We start from the raw sequence: 8,799 nt of genomic DNA on the forward strand, positions 1-8,799 counted from the left end.
AGATCGCCCTCTTGTGGGCAGTGGAGGAATGATCTAATGTTGGTTGGTGGGAACTGTTCTTGAGTGTTGCCTTGTCACACACATGCAACACCACAACAGTCCTGTGAAAGGAAGGGGGTGCATTTCTGCAGGCTGATGTCCATCCATCCAGCTGCCCAGGCCCCAGCACCTCCCCCTAAGAGTGAAGGGTCCCAGTCTGGAAATCCTCCCTTCCTGCTGGAGATGAGGCAGTGAGGGATTCCAGACAGACAGAGGCGCCCATGCTCTGGAATTCCCTTGCCAGCAGGGAGACTTCAAAAGCCCCCCCCCCATGCCTCTCCCTTCCCTCATTTAGTATGGAGAGTTTTCATCTTGTGGTTGGGTCATTTTAAATCCAGTTTTTCTCTCTCTCCCTGCAATCTTAATACTGTTGTTGGTTTCCTTGTTTAAATTATTCTGTTTACTAGTGTAACGGGAAAATCCGAGGGCTCTCTTGGACAAATGAAGACACCGACTAGGGCAAATCAGAGCAAAACAGCAGCCAGTAGGCTCGGTCTTTATTAGGGAAAAGACTGTCGCGACAGGGCTCCCACCGTCCACGAGGTGAAGCAAGATGGAAGCCCCGAACAAAGGATGACCCCAACCTTTATTAGTTGCTAATCCCCCAAACTACACCCCCAGAATTACATCATATTTACATCACGATTACATTAGAATTAGGAGGAGTTGAGGAGGGGTTTCACAGGTAATCCGAGTGTCCTGACACCTGGCCAGAGCTTCCTCTCCCCTCCCCACATGAGTCACTCTGAAAAACAAAGGAGAAGGGCGAAGTTTCCTGCCCCCTGAGGGGAATCCGGTCAGTGTCCTTTGTGAGGGTCCGCGCGGAATACACTAAGATATGCAAGTTATTGAATCCCTGACAGCCCTGTGTCTGAGCCCATCACGAGGGCTATCAAGGTTGTCCTGTCAGCGGAAAAAGGTTGCAGAGTACGTGACTGCTCGGTCAAGGGATTATGGCCACTCCGTCCCAAGTCACCCCCCTTTGATAGTCCTTGTAACGTGCAGTGGAATAAAAGTGGTCCGATGAAAATCCGACATACGGCTGATTTTTGGTGAATATAAAACGGCGAAAGACTTTGAAGTTCAAACCAGCTCCAAGTTCAGGAAACAATGTAGCAAGGTCTTGATTGGATCAGTCATGGTTGACTGAACTCGGAAACATTGTATCAGTGAGCTGTCAAACAGTGACATAGCGAATGCCGGCTGCAGTACCAGCGCAGCCGCCACCAGGGGCGCTGTTCGGCAACGATGATTGGCAGAGGCGGCCGCTGTTTGACCTAGAGTTCAGGCGCCCGGTCTACTCACAGTAAAAATGGGGCGAAGCGGAGCGCTTATGGCGAACGGTTGTCAGTCTTGCGCTTCCTTATTTACGGAAGGCTTTTAGGAGATGACCCTCTAAAGGGACATCTCTCGGGTCAGGGAGGGGAGATGCGTGTATGTGTGTGTGTGGTGCTTGTGTGGTACACGTGTAGATGAGGGGGGGTGATTTCCGGTGACACTAGTGATATTTCACATAGTGTTTGTGAATGCAAAGCAATTGTGGCTCTTGGGTAGAAATCTGTGATCTAGACATGGGCTAGTCAATCACACCTTGTTTCAACATCCATCTAACACAAGGAAAAGAAAATCCCATCATTTAGCCCGTACACTGAGGTCCACTTCCGAGGGTCTTCTGGCAGTTCCCTCATAATTACAGGGAACCAGGCAGAGGGCCTTCTTGGTAGTGGCGCCCTCCCTGTGGAACACACGCCCCCATAATTTTTATTACTAATAAATATTTATTATTATTATTATTATTATCATCATCATCATCAGATGTCAAAGAGAGAAAGTAACTTTTGGAAGGCCTTCAGGGAAATTCTTTATTTTTGACATTTTATATGTTCCTTTGTCATAGAACCAAGCTGGCACCATCCATTGGTTCTGGCAGGGTTCTAGTTCATGGTCAACAAGATTAAACAGATGCACGTTGGGCTGATGAGGAGGAGGTGAGGGACCAGGAGTGAGACCTTGGGGTCATGTTAGGTAACTCTGGGAAATTGTTGACCCTGTGTGCACTGGCTCGGGAAACTGCAAATCTCACGCTGGGGATGTTTAGGGAACCAATTGAAAATACACCTGCCACTCTCCTAATGGTTGTAGTGCAGATCTTGTTGGCATGCAGAGGGTCGCAAGGCCAGCTGGCTAGCCCCAGGTGGGTCATCTTCCAGCTGTCCTGCTGCGAAGACCCATCAGCCTCTGCTCCGATGTAAATCAGCGACCCAGGCTTCAAAGCCAGGGCACACTATATCAGCAGAGCGAACTGTGGACACAGAATAGGCGTGAGGCTTGTGGAAGCATACTACAACTACGGATTTATTAATCATAAATCAGGACAAAGAAACATTTCGTCTCTCTCTTTGTATTCTCAAGAGACAGAGAAAAGCAAAAGCTATACGCACAACGGAAATTCCCAGCATACTGTGCTGGAATGTAAACCGAAATGTGACACATAACAAACCCATATCTGCTCCTTAAGGAGGAATGGAAATTATTTATGGAGATCTATGGTGTGAACAGGAACGCAGGTGGCGCTGTGGGTTAAAGCCTCAGCGCCTAGGACTTGCCGATCGAAAGATCGGCGGTTCGAATCCCTGCGGCGGGGTGCGCTCCCGCTGCTTGGTCCCAGCGCCTGCCAACCTAGCAGTTCGAAAGCACCTCCGGGTGCAAGTAGATAAATAGGGACCGCTTACTGGCGGGAAGGTAAACGGCGTTTCCGTGTGCGGCTCTGGCTCGCCAGAGCTGCGATGTCACGTTGGCCACGTGACCCGGAAGTGTCTCCGGACAGCGCTGGCCCCTGGCCTCTTAAGTGAGATGGGCGCACAACCCCAGAGTCTGTCAAGACTGGCCCGTACGGGCAGGGGTACCTTTACCTTTACTATGGTGTGAACACATTTGGAGTACTGTGCACAGTTCAGTATCTGGGACCTTTCAGTTTGGAGAGAAGACGAGGAAGGGAATGCCAGGGAATGCCCCCTTTTATTTCTCCTGCCACCAAATATATCTATACACATTATATCTGACATAATGTATCTATAAATCAAAAGAATAGATCAGGGTTTCAAGATTACCTTCGGCATATAAGTAGGTGCTTTCAATCTTTCTGTGTCTTCATGGTTCCACTATTGCAATTATAACAATGGGAGTTATGCTGCTGTTCCTATAATATTAATCTAATTCTGCTTCCAAAGCAACACCACCAGTCTCAGCTCCACTTTGAGCAACTCTCCATTCCCAGATACAAACATTTCCAGCTCCCCCCACCAAACACCAAAACCAGCTCACTCTCACTCCATCCTCATTCAGAAGCAACACTACAGATTCACATTAAATATTATATTCTACTTACTATTGTGAAATGTTACCTTCATTACTTTAAATAAACGTCTAGACAACATTACATGCAAACAAAAGCTCACATACGCTGCATGCGTTTTGATTTCCTGTTATTGATGTGAACGAAAGTATATAAACTTATATAAGGACACTTATGAGAAGAAGTGGAAGGAAATAAAAAAAGAATTAGAGACTTGGGGAAAATTGAATTTGTCTCTGTGGGGGAGAATATCCACAGTTAAAATGATGGTATTGCCAAAGATGATTTTTATGTTCCAAACAATACCTATAATTAGAGGCAGAAAGTGTTTTAAGGATTGGCAGAAAGACCTTGCCAAGTTTATTTGGCAAGGGAAAAAACCACACATAAAATTTAAGCTACTAACAAAGTTGCAGGAAAAAGGAGGCTTCGCGGTCCCTGAGCTTAAACTGTACTTTGAGGCAGCGTGCTGGACATGGATTAAGGAATGGATATTAATTAAAAACACGGAAGTCCTAGATCTGGAGGGATGGGATATTGTGTACGGGTGGCATGGCTACATAGGCTATAACAAGGTTAAATCTCACAAAGGATTTTTAAATCATATGGTGAGAAGGGCATTATATGAAGTATGGGAGAGGAGTAAAAAATCAGTAGTAACCAAAACACCATGGTGGCTGTCACCAATGGAATCTATGTCGGTCCACAGGCTGAATATGAACAGCGATTGGCTAACATACAGTGGTGCCCCGCAAGACGAATGCCTCGCAAGACGGAAAACACGCTAGACGAAAGGGTTTTCCGTTTTGGAGGCGCTTCGCAAAACGAATTTCCCTATGGGCTTGCTTCGCAAGACGAAATGTCTTGCGAGTTCCTGCGGGTTTCCCCCCCTTTCCCCCACTTTGCCTAAGCCGCTAAGCTGCTTATCAGCTGATCCGCTAAAAGCCGCTAAACCGCTAATAGCGCTAATCCACTAAGCTGTCAATGGGCTTGCTTCGCAAGACGAAAAAACCGCTATACGAAGAGCCTCACGGAACGGATTAATTTCATCTTGCGAGGCACCACTGTATAAGGATTTAGTAGAGGAAACAAGTAGTGATCTGAAAATAAAGGACCTAGGCGAATTGAAACAGAAGGGAATAACCTGGCTGGACTATTATCAATTAAAAGCCACCCTTGAAAAGGATAAAAGAACCAAAGGATTTGACAAAAAAATATCCTATCTAGAGAAGGATATTTTATATAATAATCAAAAGACACTTTCTAAAATGTACAAACTACTTTTGAATTGGCAAAGAAAGGAGGAAGATATCAAAGAAATTACAGAAAAATGGGAGAGGGACCTGGGACATACGATCAAACCCAATATTTGGAACCAATTATGGACTAAAAATATAAAATTTACGGCTTGTCTCCTTATAAGGGAAAATCTTATGAAAATGTACTATAGGTGGTACCTGACCCCTGTAAAACTTGCAAAAATAAATAAATCAAATAATAATAAGCGTTGGTGTTATTCTAAAGCAGCAATGCAGCAGCAAGCAAAGGCTTTAACAGCTCAGACGGCTGCTAGTGGCTGGAAAGCCAGACAGGATGTGTGTGACTGCTGCCATGGAAACAAAGGGGCAGTCCATCCTTATTGAGCACAGGATATGAGCTCAGTGTGTGTCATATGACCTGTACAGGATGTATATGGGTGGAGTTTGGAGTTTCTCTCTGTTGAAGAGAGCAGACATCTTTTACTGTATGACTGCTAAAGACAGGAATAAAGCATGTAGTTACATTTCTGTCTGTGTCTGATTCCCCTCCCTGGGGTTATGCAGGGAGGAGGAGAAGAAGGAGAAGCAGTTCGTGTGTTTTTCCCACAGCCTGAGGAAAATCGCCGGAACGGACCTCGTGTTGTTTTTCCTGCCGGCAGTCGCCGGAGGGAGGTCAAAGGAATTCAGCCGGTGCCTGGAGAGATAGGCACATACCTCTGACCGAGCCTGAATTCTAACAGTGGTAGACAGAGCTGATGGTTTGCTTCGATCCATGGGAGTCTGCATCAAAGAGTGGCAGAGCTGCTGTTTCCACTGCTCCATGGAAGCCTGAAGTGAGAGGCTATTTCTCTGCAGCCAGAAGCTCACCAGAGGAAGCTGAAAGCCAAGCTACGGAGCCCAGGTATGAGATTTTCGGGCTTAAAAGTGTGAATGCTTAAAAGAGAATTCATTCTCTGCTTCGAGGGAGCCGCGTTTGGGAAAAACAGCTCCGAGAGAGGAGAACTCTGCATTCCAAACATTCCTGTGGTTAATCCTGTCAAGGAAAAGAATGCAGTTGCTTAGCAACACAGGCCAGTTCCAAGATAAGGGCTGTAAGTCACACAATGCCTCAGAGAGGCAAAAACAAGTTAGTTTTGACTAGGCCCTTAGAAAAAACTCTTGAAAACGACTCTGCAAGCGGCCAGTGTTAAAGCTGCCAGGTGCACAGAGTGTAAACAAGCCAGCTATTGGATTTTAGAGGCTTGTGTTTGAGAATCAGTGCAAGGACTCAAAATGGATGCTAAGAAGGGGGGAGCCCTGCCTTCTCCGCCCCTTTTGACCAGTGACAATTATGCATCTTGGTCTATTAAGATGAAGGCCCTGCTGCAGAATCAGAGACTGTTTGGGGTGATTGAGAACCCCATCCCTCCAGCACCAACGCGTGCATGGGAGTCACAGGATGTGAAGGCCAGAACTGCTATAATCCTGTGCGTGTCAGACTCTGAGCTTATCCATATACAAGATTTACAGCACGCGAGAGATGTTTGGGACATGCTGAGAAGGACACATCAGAGAGATGCAGGTTCTTCAGCGTTGCTGTATTTTGAGAAGCTGACCAACCTGAGGCTTGCGCCTCATGGAGATGCTCAAGCACACCTGACGGAAATGAAATTTCTGCGTCAACAGATGGTGGAACGCAATTTCCGTCTGCAGGAGGAAGTGTTTTGCTTCATGGTGATCAACAGCCTGAATCGGACTTACAAAACGGTTGCCAGTCAGCTGGGGTCTCTCCCAGCGCAAGATTTAACTTCGGAGAGGGTCTTTGCCGTGGTTCTTTGTGAACATGACAGACTTGCCGCCCTGGAAGTCAAGGACAGGGGGAGACAAGAACGGAATTCTGACACCCCCACTGCTACAGCTACTGGAGAAAATGCCGTAGCTTTGAACGTTGTCCGATGCTACAATTGTGGACAGACTGGGCATCTTCAGCGGTACTGCAAGAAGCCACGTCAGAACAAGGGAGCCAAGGAAAGCTCCACGAAGTCTGAGGCGTCAGGCAGAGGTCATGCCAAGTCACAGACGAAGCCTGCAAAGGCTTTGATGTCGAAAGGAACCAAGCCAGATGTGGAGAACGTTTTTATCATAGACACTGGGTGTACATTTCACATGACCCATCGTAGGGATTTGTTTTCGTCGTTTAAGAAGCAAAGCTTCGTTGTACAACAAGCCAACGGTCAAGAGCTGGAAGCGACCGGAATTGGGACTGTATATCTTAAAAGTCAGAACTTGACTATAGACAATGTTTATTTGGTTCCAGAGTTAAAGTACAATCTGCTCAGCGTTTCGCAGATTGCCAAGAAGGGACTAAAACTGTCCTATGATGATCAACACTGCGAGATCTACAAAGATGGAGAGTTGTATCTTTCTGCCGAAGAGAAAGATGGACTATATTTGTTGACTTTTGATCAAAGTGATTACATGAAATGTAATTCTTGTGATTCTAACATGATTTCTTTTGCAGGTGTAGCAAAGAAGAACACCAACCAGGTCACCTCGAGGGTCGACAAGGCATTTCAGCGGGTGTATGCTGATGTGATTGGTCCTTTAGCACCATCTAGAGGCAATGCAAAGTATTACCTAATATGTGTTGATTCTTTCACAGGTTTTGTCTGGATTTATCTTTTGGAGAGACCGAAAGAAGCCTTAGAAAGGTTTAAAGAGTTTTGTGACAAGGTTAAAAATATGCATGATGCTGACATAAATTGTCTTTGCACAGATGAGAAGCCAATTTTTCTTTTACAGGATTTCCAGAGGTTCCTGAAGAAGAAAGGGATAAGACACAAAATTGCAGCTTCCGAAGAAGCTTGGAAGAGATGTGTCTGTGTTAGGGTGAACAAAGAATTGCAATGGAATGGAAGCGCAATTGCTTAGTTCACATCTGCCACATGAGTACTGGGCTGAATCGCTAACGTCGTTTTGTTATACGTGGTTGAGAAAGTTTTCAAAAGAGTTGGGAAGTTCTCCTTTTGAGAAACTGTTCCACAGAAAACCTTCTGTTGCCCATTTCAAGGTTTTTGGGTCTCATGTGAGGACAGAAGCTCTGGGTGGAGTTAAGAATGCCAGAGGCATTTTTGTGGGTTATGAAAAGGGTCTCTACAGAGTAATTTTGTCTGAATCTGGTCAGGTGATTCTCACAAAATTTCTAGAGAGTGCTCCTGAACAGGAGCGAGTGAGTGTTCACACATTTCCCACAGGTGATGATGATGATTCTGATGATGATGTTGATTTTGTTGAGTTCAGTAGTACTGATGACAGCGATAGCTCAGACAGCTCAGTTGTCACAGTCATTGAGAGGAAATCTCACGTAATGACTAGACCCTCAGAAGAGGAGGAAGACGAACCACTGTTTACAATTGGTACTGGTTCTCCAGAGAGTCCAAAGGCTGAACCAGAAAGCAAAGAAGAGCAGCACTTCTTACGTAGGTCTGAGAGAGCAACGAAGGGTGTACCACCCAAGAGGTATTCACAAGAGTTTGCTAACCTAGCTGTTGCTATTGTAAACGACCAAGGTCAGATTGAAGCTGTGTCTGAGTCAGAGACAAAGGCACAACAGAGAGTTGTTAACCAAGGTAATGCAGAAGCACTCATTCCTTGGAAGTCACACAACCAGAGAGGTACATTGGTAAAACCAGTGGCGGGTAGTTCCAAGGGTGGAACTGAAACAACAGGGGAGTGTTATAAGTATAACAACTGTTTGTTTTCTTCTCTGGATGACGCTTTGCTCGCAGCACGCATTGATACTTTAGGGGGAGTATGTTATTCTAAAGCAGCAATGCAGCAGCAAGCAAAGGCTTTAACAGCTCAGACGGCTGCTAGTGGCTGGAAAGCCAGACAGGATGTGTGTGACTGCTGCCATGGAAACAAAGGGGCAGTCCATCCTTATTGAGCACAGGATATGAGCTCAGTGTGTGTCATATGACCTGTACAGGATGGGTGGAGTTTGGAGTTTCTCTCTGTTTGTTGAAGAGAGCAGACATCTTTTACTGTATGACTGCTAAAGACAGGAATAAAGCATGTAGTTACATTTCTGTCTGTGTCTGATTCCCCTCCCTGGGGTTATGCAGGGAGGAGGAGGAGAAGGAGAAGCAGTTGGTGTGTTTTTCTCAC

The sequence above is a fragment of the Podarcis erhardii genome, assembly GCF_964252035.2.
Source record: "Podarcis erhardii genome assembly, chromosome: 2".
Classification (NCBI taxonomy): domain Eukaryota; kingdom Metazoa; phylum Chordata; class Lepidosauria; order Squamata; family Lacertidae; genus Podarcis; species Podarcis erhardii.